Source organism: Ornithorhynchus anatinus, chromosome 18 (genome assembly GCF_004115215.2).
Source record: "Ornithorhynchus anatinus isolate Pmale09 chromosome 18, mOrnAna1.pri.v4, whole genome shotgun sequence".
NCBI classification, from domain to species: Eukaryota; Metazoa; Chordata; class Mammalia; order Monotremata; family Ornithorhynchidae; genus Ornithorhynchus; species Ornithorhynchus anatinus.
Genome location: NC_041745.1, coordinates 4,823,024 through 4,840,462, shown reverse-complemented (window position 1 = coordinate 4,840,462; position 17,439 = coordinate 4,823,024). Strand labels below are relative to the sequence as shown.

General features: G+C 45.1%; 2 protein-coding genes across 8 annotated transcripts in view; one reads left to right on the top strand and one right to left on the bottom strand.

The window, feature by feature from the left end:
* The window catches only part of KCNJ15 (potassium inwardly rectifying channel subfamily J member 15), a 297,724-nt gene that overhangs the window by 197,733 nt on the left and 82,552 nt on the right, over nt 1-17,439 (bottom strand). The window lies entirely within an intron of this gene.
* KCNJ6 (potassium inwardly rectifying channel subfamily J member 6) overlaps nt 1-17,439 on the top strand; it is a 126,098-nt gene that overhangs the window by 46,603 nt on the left and 62,056 nt on the right. The window lies entirely within an intron of this gene.

The following is a 17,439-nucleotide window of genomic DNA, read 5'->3' as shown; positions in this document are numbered from 1 at the left end:
TGGCCGTTGGTTTAGTCTGCTAGAGACCGTCTATAGCCTGAGGGAAACCTGACAGCAAAAATCTTCTCATGTGACAGAAGAACAATGGACTTGGTCATCTCCAGCAATTGTCAGTGCCAATCAGCAAAAGTCCAAAATAGGCAGTCCAGAGGGGCTATGCTTCTTCCTCAGTCTCTTCCAGGGACTACAAATGGGCAGTGGACAGTCAAACCTGCCCAACAGTTCCCCCTCAGCCAAAAAACACCTGAGGAATATTACGGAAGGTGACGGATGAGGTCTTCCCACTGCTCTCCCTCTTCATATCCAACAGACGATTACTCTCCCCACTTTCAAAGCCTTATTCATTCAATAGTATTTACTGAGCGCTTACTATGTGCAGAGCACTGTACTAAGCACTTGGAATGTACAATTTGGCAACAGATGAAGGTACATCTCCTCATCTCCCACTCTTTTCTGCTTCACCCTTGCTCTTGAATTTGCTCCCTTTAGTCACCCCTCCCTCAGCTTCACAACATTATCTGTTACCAAATTGTACTTTCCAAGTGCTTAGTACAGTGCTCTGCACACAGTAAGAGCTCAATACGATTGAATGAATGAATTTATGTACATATCTATAATTTATATTAAGGTCTGTCTCTGCCTCTAGAATGTAAGCTCGTTGAGGGCAGGGAACATGTCTACCAACTCTGTTATGTTATACTCTTCCAAGCGCTTAATATAGTGCTCTGCACATTGTATGTGCTCATTAAATATGATTAATGATGATAGTAACAATAATAACAGGGGAATTTGTTAAGTACTTATCACATGCCAAGTGCTGTGCTATGCACTGGGGTAGACAAGATATCAAATTGGCCACAGTCCCATAGGGCTCTTAATCTACGGTAAGGGAGAACAGGTATTTCACCCCTGTGTTACCAAAATGGAAACTGAGGCAGTGAGCAGCTCAGTGCCTTGCCCAAGATCACAGGGCTGGCAAGTGACGGAGCGGGGATTAAGACCAAGGTCCCCTGACCCCCAGTCCTGGGCTCTTCTGATGCACCAGAGGCAGAGTGCAATTTCATAAACTAAAGAATGCATGTTTTTTTCTTTAATGATGTGCTAAAATATCTAATTTGATTTCCAGCCAGGTTTTCATCACTACAGCAAATCCATTTTCCCAACTTTTAGTTTTCTTTGTTTTTCCTATCAAGTCGCTCAACTCTAGTCCATGAGCTCCACCTTCAGAGTAAGGTGGCAAAGCGAACCTGTTATCCCTCCATGTAAAAAGCCAGTCCTTTAGAAACAGGGAACAAATATAATGTCATTAATACCCTCCTCTTGCGATTTTTTAATCTTATGATTTCCTCAGAAACCAATATATCTTTTGTCTAGAGGGCTTTCAAAGGTCACCTTCCAGCATATTTCTATTAGTAATTTTCTGGACAATGCTACAAAGTCCTTTGGTGCAGTGAGGAGCTGGCGGAAGAAGCGGTATTTTCCAAAAGTGCCATTTCTGGAGAGTACTGGATCTCCCTCCCTGACTCTCAGCTTCTCGGGTTCAATGGGGGCCAGCGTACCCTGTAAATGGCTCTCACTGGGCAGCCCCAGACCTTGGGAATGCAGCCTGGTCCAGGGTGATGCCACTCTGGGCCATCAAGTGCTCCCTCAAACTAGGTTAGTTCCTAGATCACAATGAGGTTCAGAGCTATTCCAGGATGGGTTACATGGCCTGTAGGGTCTCTCCATTCATTCATTCATTCAATAGTATTTATTGAGCGCTTACTATGTGCAGAGCACTGTACTAAGCGCTTGGGATGAACAAGTCAGCAACAGATACAGTCCCTGCCGTTTGACGGGCTTACAGTCTAATTGGGGGAGACGGACAGACAAGAACAATGGCACTATAGCAGTCTCCTAGACTGCCATCTCCGTGAGGGCAGGGAGAGGATTCTCTCCCAAGTGCTTAATTCACAGAGCTCTACAGATAGTTAGAGCTCAATGAATTCCTTTGATTGATTGATCTCTCTGGGTGTAGCAAGAGGGAAAATTTACAGTGTAAACTCTGAAAGTCATAAATGGGCATCTGCAGAACCAAATTGTCCATTTCACCTGTGCTGGATTATTGTCTTTCGGAGGGAGATAGGTGTGTATGTGGCATGGGGGCGGCTGGGGGGAGAGAAGGGAAGGAGGGGCAGTTGGACTCAGGGTTGTGGGTTCTAATCTCGGTTTCTCCACTTGTCTGTTGTGTGACCTTGGGCAAGTCACACTACCTCTGTGCCTCAGTTTCCTCATCTGTAAAATAGGGATTAAAGCTGTGAGCCCCATGTGGGGCAGGGACTGCGTCCAACCTGATTTGCTTGTATCCACCCCAGGGTTTAATAAAGTGCCTGGCACACATTAAGTGCTTAACAAATACCAGAATTATTATTATTCTTATTACTATGGTGTGGGGAGAAGCGGAGCTTTTTCTCCAGAACCCGTGACCATAGACAAGTCACTTAATTTGTCTGCACCTAAGTTTCCTCATCTTTAAAATGATTTAAATAGCTGCTCTCCCTCTTCCTTAGACTTTGAGCCTCATGTGAGTCAAGGACTGTGTCTGACCCAGTGGAATTGTATCTATTCCAGTGCTTAGCACATAGTAAGGACAGGTCATTCCAGGGACCCCATTCTGCTAAACCACATATCCCCTTTTCCTTCCTCCTATTATGAATTTATTTTAGTATCTGCCTCCCCCACTGGATTGTAAAATCCTTAAAGTCACAGATTATAAATCTACTGAACTGTCCCAAGCACTTAGTATAGTTTCCAGTATGTCCACTGATTAATAGATGGCTTGACAAGCCAGGGGACCAGACCAAATTCATACACACCACTTTGGGAGCAGAGGGTGGGGGGAGGGAAAGGAGTTGGTTGGAGCTTGTAACCTCACGGACAGCAGTGACTGTGCGGCCATCTTGCTTCTGTGGTGGAATGAGCACAGGCCTGGGATTCAGGAAGATTAGGTTTGAGTCCCAGCCCTGCCACATATAGCTGTGTGACCTTGGGAAAGACACTTCACTTCTCTATACATTCATTAGTTTTCTCACCTGTAAAATAGGGTATCTATCCCAGGGCGTAGTACAGTGTCTGGCAAAAAGAACGCTCTTAATAAATACAATCATTGTTATTATTGTACTCTACCAAATGCTGTATAATGTATACAGCTTATACATCTGTATCTGTATAATGCTTAATGCTCACTAGGTGCTTAATAAATAACACTGATGATAATGATGGGAGAAGAATGGCAAGAGTTTGCTTCAAAATGAAACCCCTGGAAACAGAGATGTAAGAATTGAGACACAGATTGCTTCCAAGGTACACTTCTGTAGCTATTAGTAGAAAACGAATATTTGCAAAGAAACCTCTTACATTTTCTTTTTGAAAGGTTACTTCTGCTCTGAACCAAAAACTTAATCTATTCCGTGAACCAAAAACTTTAATCTATTCTGTCGGGTTTTTGATGTGCCCTTTAAAGAAATATCTACAATTATTAACTGAAAAACTTGATAGTAACTCTTCCTTGAAGAAGTTAAATAGGAAAATCCGCATCAATGCAAAAGCTAAAGTTCATCTGGAAGAGCCTGACTTCACTCTTGTGGTGATCGCCCACCTCCTTAGCCCCAATAAGGCTTACAAAACTGCAAATATCAAATCAGGATTGTAGCTGCATTAGAAATACAAAATACTTCATATACTCATTTGGGATTATGACAGTGGGGATACATCCTAGAGATTTACAGATTTTAGCAACTTTATTCCATTTTAAAGCAGGCAAACGTACCAATGTCAACTCCCCAAATTTATCGGCATGGTGTCGAAAGGTGTAAATAGCCGGCAGAGTGGCCAAAATCTGTGGGAAAAGTATGTGGAAAAGCCAATTTGGGGTCATGCTGAAAATATGCCCTCATAAGCATTCTACCACCTATAAAGGCAGGAATTTGAGAGCTGCTACAATTAAGAGTCCAGCACATCCACTACAGTCCTGAGGCAACCTGCTCATTAGGACCTGCTTCATCCAAGATCCGTTTCTAGGCTGAGAAGATTTCTGTGTCACAGCAACTTCCTTTTCTAGTCCTTACAACTGAGTAATTATGAGAAACTGGAATTGGACTTTATCAACGACTGCAGAGCTTATTCTGGTGGGAAGTGAATTGGAAAGTCCCTGCCAGAAGGGGCAGGCTCACGGTCTGGGGCCAGGTGGGAAGAGGCCACAGCAGGGGCCCAAATGCCTGCTCTGTGATCTTGGGCAAGTCACTTGACTCAGTTTCCTCATCTTTAAAATGGGGATTCAAAGCCCATCCTCCCTCCTCCTTAGACAGTGAGCTCCATGGCGGGACAAGTACTGTGATCTGCTTATCTTGTATCTCCCCTAGTGCTCAGCACAGTGCTTGGCACATAGTGCTTGACAGTTAAAAAAATCGTTTTTCTGGTGCCCAAGAAGGCTGCCCTTGGACTTCTGTCCCCTACCCCACCAAAACACACACCACCACAACCAGGTCCTCTTGGTGTGGCCACCCCCACTTTGAACCCACTCCTCAACCTTGAGGTTTTCTAATGTGGAGAGGCACCAGTGATGAGGATGGCTGTCAGAGCTAGCCCTGATTATTATTAAGAATAATAACTGTGGTATTTGTTAAGCACTTATGGTGTGGGATTGATACAAGGTAACTGAGTTGGACACAGTAGTCCCTGTCCCACACTGGGTTCACAGTCTCAATCCCCAGTTTGCAGGTGAGATAACTGAGACACAGAGAAGTGAAGTGGCTTGCCGAAGGTCACACAGCAGACAAGTGACAGAGTCAGGATTAGAACCCATGACCTTCTGTCTGGCGGGCCCATGCTCTATCCACTAGGCCACGCTGCTTCCCACAGGGTGCCATTTGGGGTAGGGATTGGGGCAGTTACATCTTTGGTCCCTTCTCCCCACCCTCTCCACCTTCAACCTCACAAACCAGTCTTCCATTCGATTCACAGCCAGAGCTCAAACCTAAAGGGGAACCCTTGGGCAGGAAAACAATTGCCACAGCCTATTCGAGTTGAACCGTGATATGGTTGCTGGTTGAGGCAAATGCATAAAATGTATTTTCTGCCACCCTGCACAGTGCAAAAGCTATCATCTTCCCGAATGACCAGGCGGGAAAGAGTGGGACTGGCAGCTCATCTCCCAAACTCCAAGCCCAGCCCTCTAATTGACCCAGAAAAAGGCAGGGGATGGGGAAAGACTCCCACTCCTGAACGTCACCGGAGGCTAGATGGAGCGGAGAGCAGAGATCACTGGGTAAGGACGTGCGGGGGGAATTCAGGATAAAGTGCTCTTCTACCCTGTGGCCCCAATCCCAGGATTTATTCTTCCATTTGATTTGTTTGTTATTTAACCACTTTCCTTTCCCCCTCTGCCTTCCAGAACTCTTCTTTCCAGTGAGGCTCTCTAGTGAACCTTTAAATAATTAAGCAGCTTGTCTCTTGGCCAGACTGGGAAACTCTTCAGAACAGCCAGGCTGCGTGAGAGCGGTCTGGGGAGCTGATCTTCGGGTTTTCCTAAGAAAAAAGGGCCTGGGGCTTCAGCTCACATGGATGAGGCCATGAGTAAATGTCACAGCACAGGGCCTGCAGCAAAGAATAGATTGTAAGCTCTGTGCTGTACTATAAGATTCCTGAGGATGGGGATCATAATAATAATTGTGGTATTGGTTAAAGGTCTTCCTAAGTGCCCATCACTGTACTAAATGCTGAGGGAGATAAAGCATCATCAAGTGAAGCAGTGTCCCTGTCCAAATGGGACTCACAGTCTAAGTAGGAGGGAGAACAGGTGTAGAACAGGTTGAGGGGCAGCTAAAAGTAGTATTGGAGTGATCTTGCATGGATAGGGCTTTTTTATTCAAAGAGCCTTCTCATGACATTTGATCCTCCCTTCATCTCTGTAAGGAAGAGGAGGCTGGGGTCCATATTTGTCCTCAGGGGCTTGGTGAGTTGTGGCACTTCTTTGGTCCCAGGTAAGTCCTGCTTTCCTCCACCTGGCTCAGTCCATTCTTCCTCGTGAAAAGGTCTCAGATCTGCCCCTATCTCTCTACTTCCAATGTCTCAGCCCTTGACTAGGCCTTGACCCTCTCACGCCTGGACTGCCCGCAGACCACCTCCTTGCACACCCCTGGCCTCTGGCATCAGCCTGAAAGCAGACGTCTCTCCCGCCCTCGGCAGCCGGCAGGGGATTCAGGTGGCCCGGAACTTGGGCACCCTTTAGCCAGTGAGGAAGCTCCCCCAAAAGTCCTCATGAGCTCCGGTCTTGGGAAATTTCTTGTCAATCGCAGGGAATGAGGCTGTGATCCGATGGGCAGCCCAGAATTAAATCTTTATGAGTTTTAGGCAAGTTCTGTATTCCTTTGTAAGACCCTGGAGGACAGAGGCTGGGCCTACTCCATTAACTTGGAATGGTACACAGTACAGACCAGTAATCAATCAGTGGCATCTATTGAGAGTCTACTGAATGCTAGGCACAATACTCAGCGTGGGTGAGTAGGACAATAGCCAGACCCGAGTCTCCCGCTTTCAAGAAGTTACACAATCTACCGGGGAAGACAGACAAAAATTAGTGAGCTCCATAGGATGAACAATTTTCAAGCAGAAATCAGTACCCACACATCAGAATGAGACTGCTGAATTGTTGTATGTACAATGATATAAACAATAAATGAATAAAAATTTACATCTCTAGCCAAGTGCTGAGGATAGGATTATAGTACACAAGTGCTTGTGGTCGATGTTGGTCTGTTGTGACAATCAAGAAAGGCTGCTGAAGGAGGTGTGATTTTAAGAGGGCTTTAAAGAAGGGGAGAGTTGTGACCTGCCAAACTTGTGGGTTGGAAACATTGTTATATAAATGAGGTGACAGTGATGGTGATGGTGGTGATGATGATGATTCTGTTAGGACCTTCTGATCTCTTGGCAGGAATGCAAAGAATGGCTCATGGGAAGATGCCCATTCGGTACTTCGAGCAGATGCTCTGTAAACTTAGATGAGCTTTCTCAAAGAAGGAATCAGCACACAAAGTTTTGGGTTTGGCTTTTTTTTTTATACATGCTGGACTGATTTACAGGCAAAGGGATGGCAGCACAGTGTCAATGCTGGGCTATGGTTGGTTACCCCAGTAGCTATTAAAATCTTTATGCCCTGCATTAGCCAGCCGTTTTTCAGGATTCCTGCTTGGCCCAGCCCCTTTGCCAAATGCCTGAGGAGGTTCCTTGGTCAGAGACCTTCTCTAAGGAGGGAATGGCCCTGGCAGCCTGAACCAGGGCTAGAACCCAGGGCTTCCGATTCCCAGAACAGTCAGTGCTCTTTCAGTTAAAATACTTTGATAACTAAAAAGATGCTCAAAACCCTGGCTGGATGTCAAAAGAGGCTCCACCTGCCCAGAGTTATCCACAGGCAGGTGCCACTCCCCCCTTGCAAGATTGCATTCATTCATCCCTGGTTAGAGTAAGAGTGCGGAACATTTATGTCAACGCTACCATGTCAGAAACAAATGTGGTCCTGGGAAACCAGACTGGAAACCCAACAACTGCTTCATTAAGAGATCAATAAGTACCGAGTGGCATTAAAACTGCATGAGCTGCTGACGTGAAAAATAACTCAGCACTTGCTTCTCCTCTTCCTCTGGGCACTGTATGCCCTCTGCTTGGCTCCAAAAGTCCCAAAGCGCCACCTGTCAATCCTGACTCCTGCAGGACTGCAGGAGAGCAGCAAGAAAGCCTCCAGATCTGTGGTTCTGGACAAAGAGCCTATAACTCGGTCTCAAAGGCTTTAAACTGAATAAATGATCCCAATTCTGCACTCAGGTTTATGTTTCCCCAGGATGTCCTAGAGAAGCAGCGTGGCGCAGTGGAAAGAGCATGGGCTTTGGAGTCAGGGCTCATGAGTTCGAATCCCAGCTCTGCCACTTGTCAGCTGTGTGACTGTGGGCAAGTCACTTAACTTCTCTGTGCCTCAGTTCCCTCATCTGTAAAATGGGGATGAAGACTGTGAGCCCCACGTGGGACAACCTGATTCCCTTGTGTCTACCCCAGCGCTTAGAACAGTGCTCGGCACATAGTAAGCGCTTAACAAATACCAACATTATTATTAAGTGGGACCTTGGGCAAGTTGCTTAACTTCACTATGCCTCAGTTTTCTCATCTGTAAAGGGAGATACCTGTTCTTCCTCCCACTTGGGACTGTGAGCCCTACATGGGACAGGGACTGCATCTGACCTGATAATTATGAACCTATTCCAGTGTTTAGCACATAATTAGTGCTCAACAGATACTACAATTATTATTATTGTATGACTGGAACTGCATTCTAGCGGGCCATGAGTTTTCTATCCCTCAAATTTTTTGAACACTTTTAGACAGCCGATATTCCACTTGTGTCTGGTCTCACTCCCCTACTCCTGACACTGGGGCCAGATCCCCAAATTTAATTCCTTAAAGCTTCATGATGATATTTTCAGCTATTTGGGGTTTTAGGAAGTTCTAACAAAGTGCGGCTCTGCCAGCCACAAAAGAATTAGCATTAGCTGGGTGGAATGTCCTCCCTGGGGGAGCCTCTGCCCCTCTCCCTTTTTCAAAATCGGTTTGGGTCCTGGTTTCCTCAATGCACCCCACTCCTGAAAATCCCCAACACTCTTGGAGACAACCTTTATTGAGAAGAGAACGATATTTAGGAAAGAGAGTCAGTCATCCAAATGGGACACGGTCAATTAATTCATACTGATTGAGAGCTTACTATGTGCACAGCACTGTTCCAAGTGCCTGGGAAAGTACAATACAGAGTTAGCTCATATGTTCCCTCCCCATCCTTTCCAAAATTCACCACTTTCAACATTGCTGCTCTATGGAATTTATCTCAAGCTGCATTAAATAAACATATTCAATGGCTTTCAGCTGTTAGTTTTTGATGAAAGGCATGATGCAATCTGAATGGCATTTTAAGATGTTATGAGCAGCCTGGGTGTCCGCCTCAATAGAACACTGGGTACCACAGTATCAGTCTCCGCTTAAGCATCTCCGGGAAAATTAACCTCCAACTCGGATAGCTGCGAAACAAAGCAGTGAGACTCCTTCTCTCTAGGGCTTTGGCATTTTCGATCATTCAATACCTTCAGGCCAGGGGTCCATTTATGCCTGGATCTCTCCATAGGAGGGAACCTGTCCAAAAAGCCCAGTAAGGCATCCATACCATATTCTCCCTTTCCTGGTCTCTGTGTCTTCCCCGGTAACATGGTAATGTAGTAGCTTTTCTATGAAGCATCAACTTCCAATCGGTGGAGCTGCTGTATGGGAAGGTGAACTTCAGTAAAATGGCTTCACTAGGTGGGACAAGCCCCTGCCCAATCTTACCCATCTGGAGTCCCCAGCTTCCCCACCTTATGGCTCTGCTGTCAACCCTTTAAGCTATTCAGGACTATTTTTGCCACAAGAAGCTTTATTTTCCTCAGTTTGGGGTTGGACCACTGATTGATTGACTGACCCCTGCTCTCAAGAAACTTATAATCTAAAAGGTGACAAGTGGCAATATTCAGTGCAAGAGGACAATGTTCTCTTCCAAACATGCCAGAGACCCCACTTAGCACCAAAGGGAATCCAGTTCATTAAAGACTGACTGGCAGAGTGCGTGGCAGGTGCTTAGCTCTTTTCACATGAATAAGTAAGATTTATGCTATAGCAGTGCCCAAATACTGTCTAAGATGGTGTAAGTTGACAGTGTTCTGCAATTCAACAGAAAATAGAGTGCCTGCAATAATTCAAAGCAAAAAAGGGAAATCGTTACTATGAAAATGGATCAAGGGAAAGGGGCACCCACTTGCTTTCAGTTTTCTCAAACCTCATCCAGACGCAGAGATGGAACTTGTCACTAGCCACTGTGGTGCAGATGGCCCCTTTAATTAATGGAGCCCCAACTCAGAATTGGAAGCAAAACCTGCTGGAATATAAAGGTTGAATGAGACTTACAGGGAAATCCATTAGAAGCAACATTCATAATGTCTCAGAGATCCCCCGGAGAGCACCATTTTAAACAAATAACCATTCGCCCTGAGCTATGTTCCAAATGGATTAGATCCTTAAATGGAACAAGACAGAGATAGCCCAAATTTTCATCTCTGTTTTAGGACTTCAGCTTCAGAAAGGACTTAATGGAGATGTGCCCACTTCAGTTGTGCCTCCTTCAGTCCAAAGTGTCGTGGAGTAGCCTTAGGGTTTGGAAGAACCCCATTTTGTTCTTCTGCTGTACCATCCCAAGCATTTATCACAGGGTGTTGCCCACAGAAGGTACTCAGTAAATACCACCAATTAACAGCCTACACTACATTCTAGCTGCCGGAGCTCATACTTCCTCGGCCAGCAGACACTGTGAAGATGTCTGCATTTTTCTCAAACCTGCCATCCCTCAAAGATTACGTCCTTGTCTGCGTCTTTCTGAGCCAAAGCCCCACTGGTATTCAAGGAGGTTAAGAATTAGCAATATTCTTCAGTAGTAGGTCCAGAAGCATTTTGACTTGGACTTTGCTGGCAATGGGTGTCTACAATATTAGATACACTGTTTGAATCATTTGAATTAGCATGTGACCAGACCATCCGTGGCTCAGTGGAAAGAGCCCGGGCTTGGGAGTCAGAGGTCATGAGTTCGAATCCCTGCTCTGCCACTTGTCAGCTGTGTGACTGTGGGCAAGTCACTTAACTTCTCTGTGCCTCAGTTACCTCTTCTGTAAAATGGGGATTAAGATTGTGAGCCTCACGTGGGACAACCTGATTACCCTGTATCTACCCCAGCGCCTAGAACAGTGCTCTGCACATAGTAAGTGCTTAACAAATACCAACATTATTATTATCATTAAGCCATTGTACTTCCTGTATGCCTAGGGAGCAGAGCACAGTACTAAACTATTAAAAACACATATAGTAGAAGAGACACAGTCCTTAAAAATGTGTCTGTTTATTGTTGTGTTGTAGTTTCCCACATGCTTAGTACAGTGCTCTGCACACAGTAAGCGCTCAGTAAATACTATTGAATGGATGAATGGCCGCCATTACCTTTACAGAGAAGTAGCTACCAATGCCAAATTTTCAAGGTGGATGAAATTCATACCCTAAAACCTGCCTTCATCCTACACTGTTAGCAATGAGAGCCGAAAAAGAGTGGGACTTTCTGATGGCTATCTTGAAAGGAAGGTATTTTCGCTCCCTAATTGTAAATTCACCGGAGCAGCTGGTGCCCAAAGATTTTAAATGAGCATATTCCAATTTCCTTGTGATGTTCTAAGAGGAAGATTTTTGAATTGGGAGAATAAACCACTCATTTTGAAGAGTGGCATTCTCAAGTTAATTCTACAATGTAAGGGATGGATTATTTTGACCTCATCATCCTAATGAAATGAGTGTCTCTTTAGTGAACAGGAGAGTAGAAAAATTCAAGAAAAAGGAAAATGATGAGAAGGCTAAATAAATCCCAGAAACCATTTTCTGAAAAGATGGCAAAGAGCATAATTCCGTGTAAAACATATGCTTTCTGTATTCAAATTGGAAACAGCTAAGGCACTAGCAGAATCATAAGAAATTTTAAACAATCCCCTGGGCTTAAAATTACTTATTTTTAAATTAAACCCATTCAAAATATTCAATTTTATAGCATTAATTTAGTTTTCTTTTCTAGTAGTTGATGGGGCAGGGAGAGCAGACTTAAGTTTTAGGTTCTTATGGTCCTAGGAGGAAAATGTGTCTGATTCAAAACAGGTAGTCTGTTGGCTGCAATCTGTAAATTGGACACATTTGCATTTTAAATAGTTTCTGCCTATCGAAGGATTCACATCAGATGGGCAACTGACAAGACTTCTATTTCATTGAATATTTTACATTGAGGCAAACAATTAATAATTTATTCTCTCAAACACAGAGGTCTTGATTTTGGGATGAAGGGCTTGAAAATTTTCCCTTTCATAATCATTCATATGGCACTTCCTTAGCGCTTAGGTTCCAATACAAAATTTGTGGGAAATGGTGGGCTGAGGCTTAGCTCCAGCTGCTGGTTCCTCCACAAATCAGAGAGTTTTCCAGCCCCATTTGGATAGAACTGTCATCAAAACTACCATTTACCAAGTCTCTTTGGTTAGACTGAATGACAATAACAGAGCCAGGGTGGGGGGAATCAATCAGTGGTTTTTAATAAGAATAACTGTGGGTTTTGTTAAGTGCTTGTTAGGTGCTAGGCACTGTACTAAGTCTTGAGCAAGAGAATCAGGTCAAAATCCCTGTCCCATACAGGGCTGACATTCTAAGTAGGAGGGAGACCAAGAATTGAATCAACATTTTGCAGATAAGAAAACTGAGGTGCTTAGGAGTTACGTGACTTGCCAAAGGTCACACATCAGACAAATGGTAGAGGCAGGATTAGAACCCAGGTTCTCTGCCTCCCAGGTCAATATTTACGGAGTCTTTACTCTATGTAGGACACTGTACTGAGCATTTGGGAAAGTGCACTATGGTAAGTAAACAATCAATGGCACTTACTGTTTACTGTGTGCAAAGCACTGTATTAGGCACTTGAGAATGTATAACAGGACTGGTATGTACGTACATACCCTGCCCACAACAAGCTTATAGTCTAGAAGGGGAGACAGACGTTGAGATACATAATTTATAGATATGAACATAAGTGCTGAAGGGTTGAGGATGGGGTGAAAGCCAGATTCCCAAGGGCACAGAACCAAGTGCATCCAAGACACAATCTGACTGCATTGTACGGGTATAACAACTGGATTGTACCCTCCAAGAGCCCAATACAGTGCTCTGCACAGAGAGCTCAATAAATACCACTGATTGATCCCTGCCCTCAAGGAGCTTCCAATCTAGAAGGTAAAGAGTGGAGATATTCGTCCTTAAAGAAGCCAGTAGATTGTGGGAGTTGCTATGTTTCCCAAATTGACAGGTTCCTCCTGGTGCTGATTTGGGCTGTGAGGATTTGTAGCCAATGGGTAAGCAAGTGATCTAAGACAGTCATAGAAATGGGTTGACTTCAATGACCCCAGATGATGCACAAAGCATCATACTACATATCTTCAGCCTTCTTCCCCTTCAGCAAAAAGAGGAGAGAGCACGCTGTCTGTCCGGGGAAGTCTCCAGCAGAGTTTTCTTTTTCAAATCATTGAGTGCTACTACCAAAAGAGTTGTATTGTTACCCAAGTTGAAGTCCTTATGCCACTATCAGAGGCAATGCAACACAAAATATAATTAACCACTTGAACAAAAATGGGAACAGTGTCATGCTTCCGTAACACTGCATATTCTGGCTTCTGGGAATTAGGGAAAGGCTTCCTATAAGCACAATGCCTAAAGCAACCAGATTTTCTGGAGTGCAAAGAAAACTGTGGGGTCGGAGTTTATACTCCAAAGGGGTGGATGGACAATATTATTTACAAATAGCGATAGCAAGAGGAAGAATAACATCGCTGGAGTGTTACAGTTCTAACAGAATGAAAGGAATGATTAAATATACCAATAAAAATATACAAATGAGCATAAGCATTGCAGCTAGGCATGAAATACAATAGCAAGATAGGTGTCCTTCTCAATTTGCTCCAATCCAAGCTCCTCGGGGTGAGGTTATGGCTCCATGCACTAGTGTTCTCTCAGGGGTAGGGGTGGGGAAGGTCTCTCTTCCCCATGAATGATTATGGGGGCCTCATCTGGGAACACGACAGAGCCACTGACCTGTGCTTCCCGGAAAGAGGATAAGCTAAGGAGAATCCCCAGGCCTCTGTCTTAGCGTCCAGACAAGTTGATCATCTGGTCGCTGAACCCTTTTTCTCCTTCTTCCCCTGGAATTGCCTTGCTATAACCAAATAGACCCCAGCGTGGTGCCAAACCACCCAAGGATCATTTAAGGATCCAGCGGGGGGAGAGGAATACAGACAATGAATCCTGCTTACAAACAGAGCAGAGTTCCAGAGAGACACTTTGCCTGTCAGCCAAGGAGGGGTAATCTACCTTTCTAGCCTGATGTATCTTTTATTTTTAAGCCAGCCCTTGGCAGAGAATCTTCCCACTGCTTCTCCAGTGCCTTTGGTGCTGCCATCAGAGGCAGAAGGCTGGGTAGGAGGGACCATTGGTCTGACCCAGGAGGGCACAGCGTATGTCACACTTTCACGCTTGGCGAGAAATGAAACGCTGAGGCCGTGAAAGCCAGCCAAGAGTGCTCTCTACCCCTTCTGAGCCTTTGCCAGGTTTGAAAACTATAAGCCCTAACCTCTCTCCTTCCATTTTGAGAGAGGAAGCTCTTGATCCTTTAGGAACTCAGATTCATTTCTCAGGCAGAGTGAAACCATTTATTTTCCTTGTGGGCAGCTTTCATGTCGACCAATTATATTGCATTTTACTCTCCGAAGAGCAATCCCTGTCTCAAAATGTGGTTCACTGTCTAAGCACGAGGGAGAACAAGTATTTAATCCTCCTTTTACAGATGAGGAAACTAAGGCCCAGAGAGGTTAAGTGAGGTCACATGGCAGCAAGTGGCACAGTCGGGATTAGAATCCAGGTCCTCTGACTCCCAAGCCAAGGCTCTTTCCACTAGACCATGCTGCTTCTGGGGTGGGTGGAAGACTATCCCTAGTGCCCCCATCGTGGTCTAGCTGAAATGCATGGTGCCCGCACCCAGTCCCATAGAACTGAGTGTATTTTTTGCATTTGAGCAAGTTTCCCCCACTGCTCCCCCAACTCTTTAGAGCCAGCTGGAGCTCCTGCCGTATTCTGTGTCGCCCCAAGCCTGTAGCCCACTCACCCTACCACGTCTGTACCCCTAAGCCTTCTCTGCCCTCTGGGGCATCTCAAAACAGCCTCTGGCATAGAGACCACTGGCTCATGGGACAAAGAAATGTGACCATCATCTCCACTCCCCCCATCTGCTATAGTACAGAACCTCCTGCTCTTGCTTTAACTGAGAAGTCAGAGGTGATACACCTGTTAACAAGTCTCACAATTAGGAGCCTACAGTAACACTTCCTCCTGGAAACTCACCATTTCTTAAGTGAGAACCTGAAGTAATTATTGCCTCTCCTTTCAGGAAGAAACTGTGCAGAGGCATGCAGAGGGGCTGCAAAACTGCACAACTTAAAACACAGACAGCTCACGGTTTCAGTTGCCATTTCGTGCCCTGCCGATGGTTGGAGAAGGCATGACAATTCCCCTGTCCCTTCGAGTCCAACCAAATCTTTCTTCCTCAAATAAATTGCTGTACTCCCTGAAAGACTAATAATAATAATAATAACGGTATTTGTTAAGCACTTACTATGTGCACAGCAATGTTCTAAGCGCTGGGGTAGATACAGGGTGATCAGGTTGTCCCACGTGGGGCTCACAGTTTTAATCCCCATTTTACAGATGAGGTAACTGAGGCACAGAGAAGTTAAGTGACTTGCCCACAGTCACATAGCTGACAAGTGGCAGAGGCGGAATTCGAACCCATGACCTCTGGCTCCCAATCCCGTGCTCTTTCCACTGAGCCACGCTGCTTCTCAAGACTCTAGCGTACTTGCCAAATCAAGAAGGTTAATGACCCAGTGGACGGGTTGGACCAGCTCTAATTCCCCAATGACTGCAGCAGATTGAACGTGGCAGAGATGCAATGCCGTACCAGGAGCCCAGGCGGACAAGTAGATTGCAAACTCCTCTCTGGATGGGAAGTTCCTTGAGGGTATGGATCTCGCAAGTGTTTAGTGCAGTCCTCTGCACACAGGAAGGGCTCAATAAATACCTTTGATCCAATATGAATCACATGGGGCAGATTCCTCAGAACTTAAAAACAAGATACAGCAGAAGGCCCAGAAGGTTCGTCACCAAGGTCCCTGAAATATCTCTGGGGAGCACAGAACACAGATTCTGGAGCAGAGCTCGCCCGAGAACTCACTATTTTCCATGCTGTCTGCACAGGTGGAAATCCTAATTTACGAATCCTACTTACGATACATTGTCTTGCCATGTGCTACCTCTGTGCAAGCCCAGCTAACAATCTGATACAATGGAGTTCCTAATAAATCCCCAAGTAGTCCAAGTTACACACTGAAGATAAAAATGGCTGAGGAGGGGTGGAGAGGGAGAAAAAGTGAGAACTAAAGTTGGAAAGAGACCACTCCTTAGGTCTCTTTCTGCAAGTTCAGGTTTCCCATTGAGCATTCCCACCCAGGTGCTTGACCCTCATCTAGGACAGAGACCCAACACCTTACATGGAATTACAGGCTTGTCACTGATTCCCCAGTCTGGATCCGATCCAGCATTTCTTTTTATAAAAAGGTGGCACCTCCTTTCCCGGCTAAGCGGAAAACTATGCAGGCGTATCATTTCATGCCTGGCTGAGGACACTTTCACAGACGTCCGCCCTAATAGAAAGAGTGGGAGTCCAGTAGGGAAAAGCCGAAAAGATGGGCTCCTTCAAAGATACATATTAGAGAGAACATTATGGAAGAGCAAAAATCAGAAGCAGGTCATAGCTGTCAGGTAATTAATAAAGATTTAAAAACACTCCAAGTCCCGACTGTTCACGATGACTTGACTGCAAAAAAGGCCAGGTGCCTTGTTGTTGTCAGAGCAGTCTGGACCTCAGAGCTACGACACCATACATTATTCCACTTACTGCAAAGGGAGAGGGGAAGGTGTGTATGACGTGAACAGTGAGCTGTAAACTGTGAAAAACGTATTTGATTTGGATGGGCAAAATGTTATTGACGAAACATGAATGCGTTAAAGAATACATTAGTCAATGCCATCCAGTCATTTTGTGGCTCTAAATGCCACTTTGCCAAAACGGATGATGACTCATGTGATATCAGTTTCCCATCTGTTTGCTTTACTATCCCACCTTGGGCAGGAGACAAAATTTAAAAGTGTCAAAAGCATACTTCTTCCTCCAAGTTGTTCTTTATCTAGAAATTAATTAGACATGCATGGTTTCATTAAAAAAGACACGCTCAAGCTAGGGCACTGCACAGAAGCCAAAGATTTACATCAAACTTCCATGGTCTGGAAATTGAAAAAGAAAAAGACCCTTTTCATAGGGCTCCTCGCTACCCTTGACAAGAGCCAACTCACTCCATTCACCCAAGTGCCCAAACATTTCAGTTTATTCCCAGAACAATGTAAGGGTGAAAATGAGCCCACAGTAAGAACCCCACTTTCTCTCAGAATTCCACCCTCCCAAACCCTCACCGCCCCAGGCTACAACCACTGGGTATTGCAAAGAACAGCGGCAATTTTCGCCTTGATCCAGCAGGTCCTGCACTCCTGTTGTCAGCTGGCAGGATAAACAGCAATCTAAGTAACTGCTCATGCTCCGGTGAATTACCTCAGGGGTGGGGAAGTTCAGCGCAAGATTAGGCGATGAGACAGCAAGTT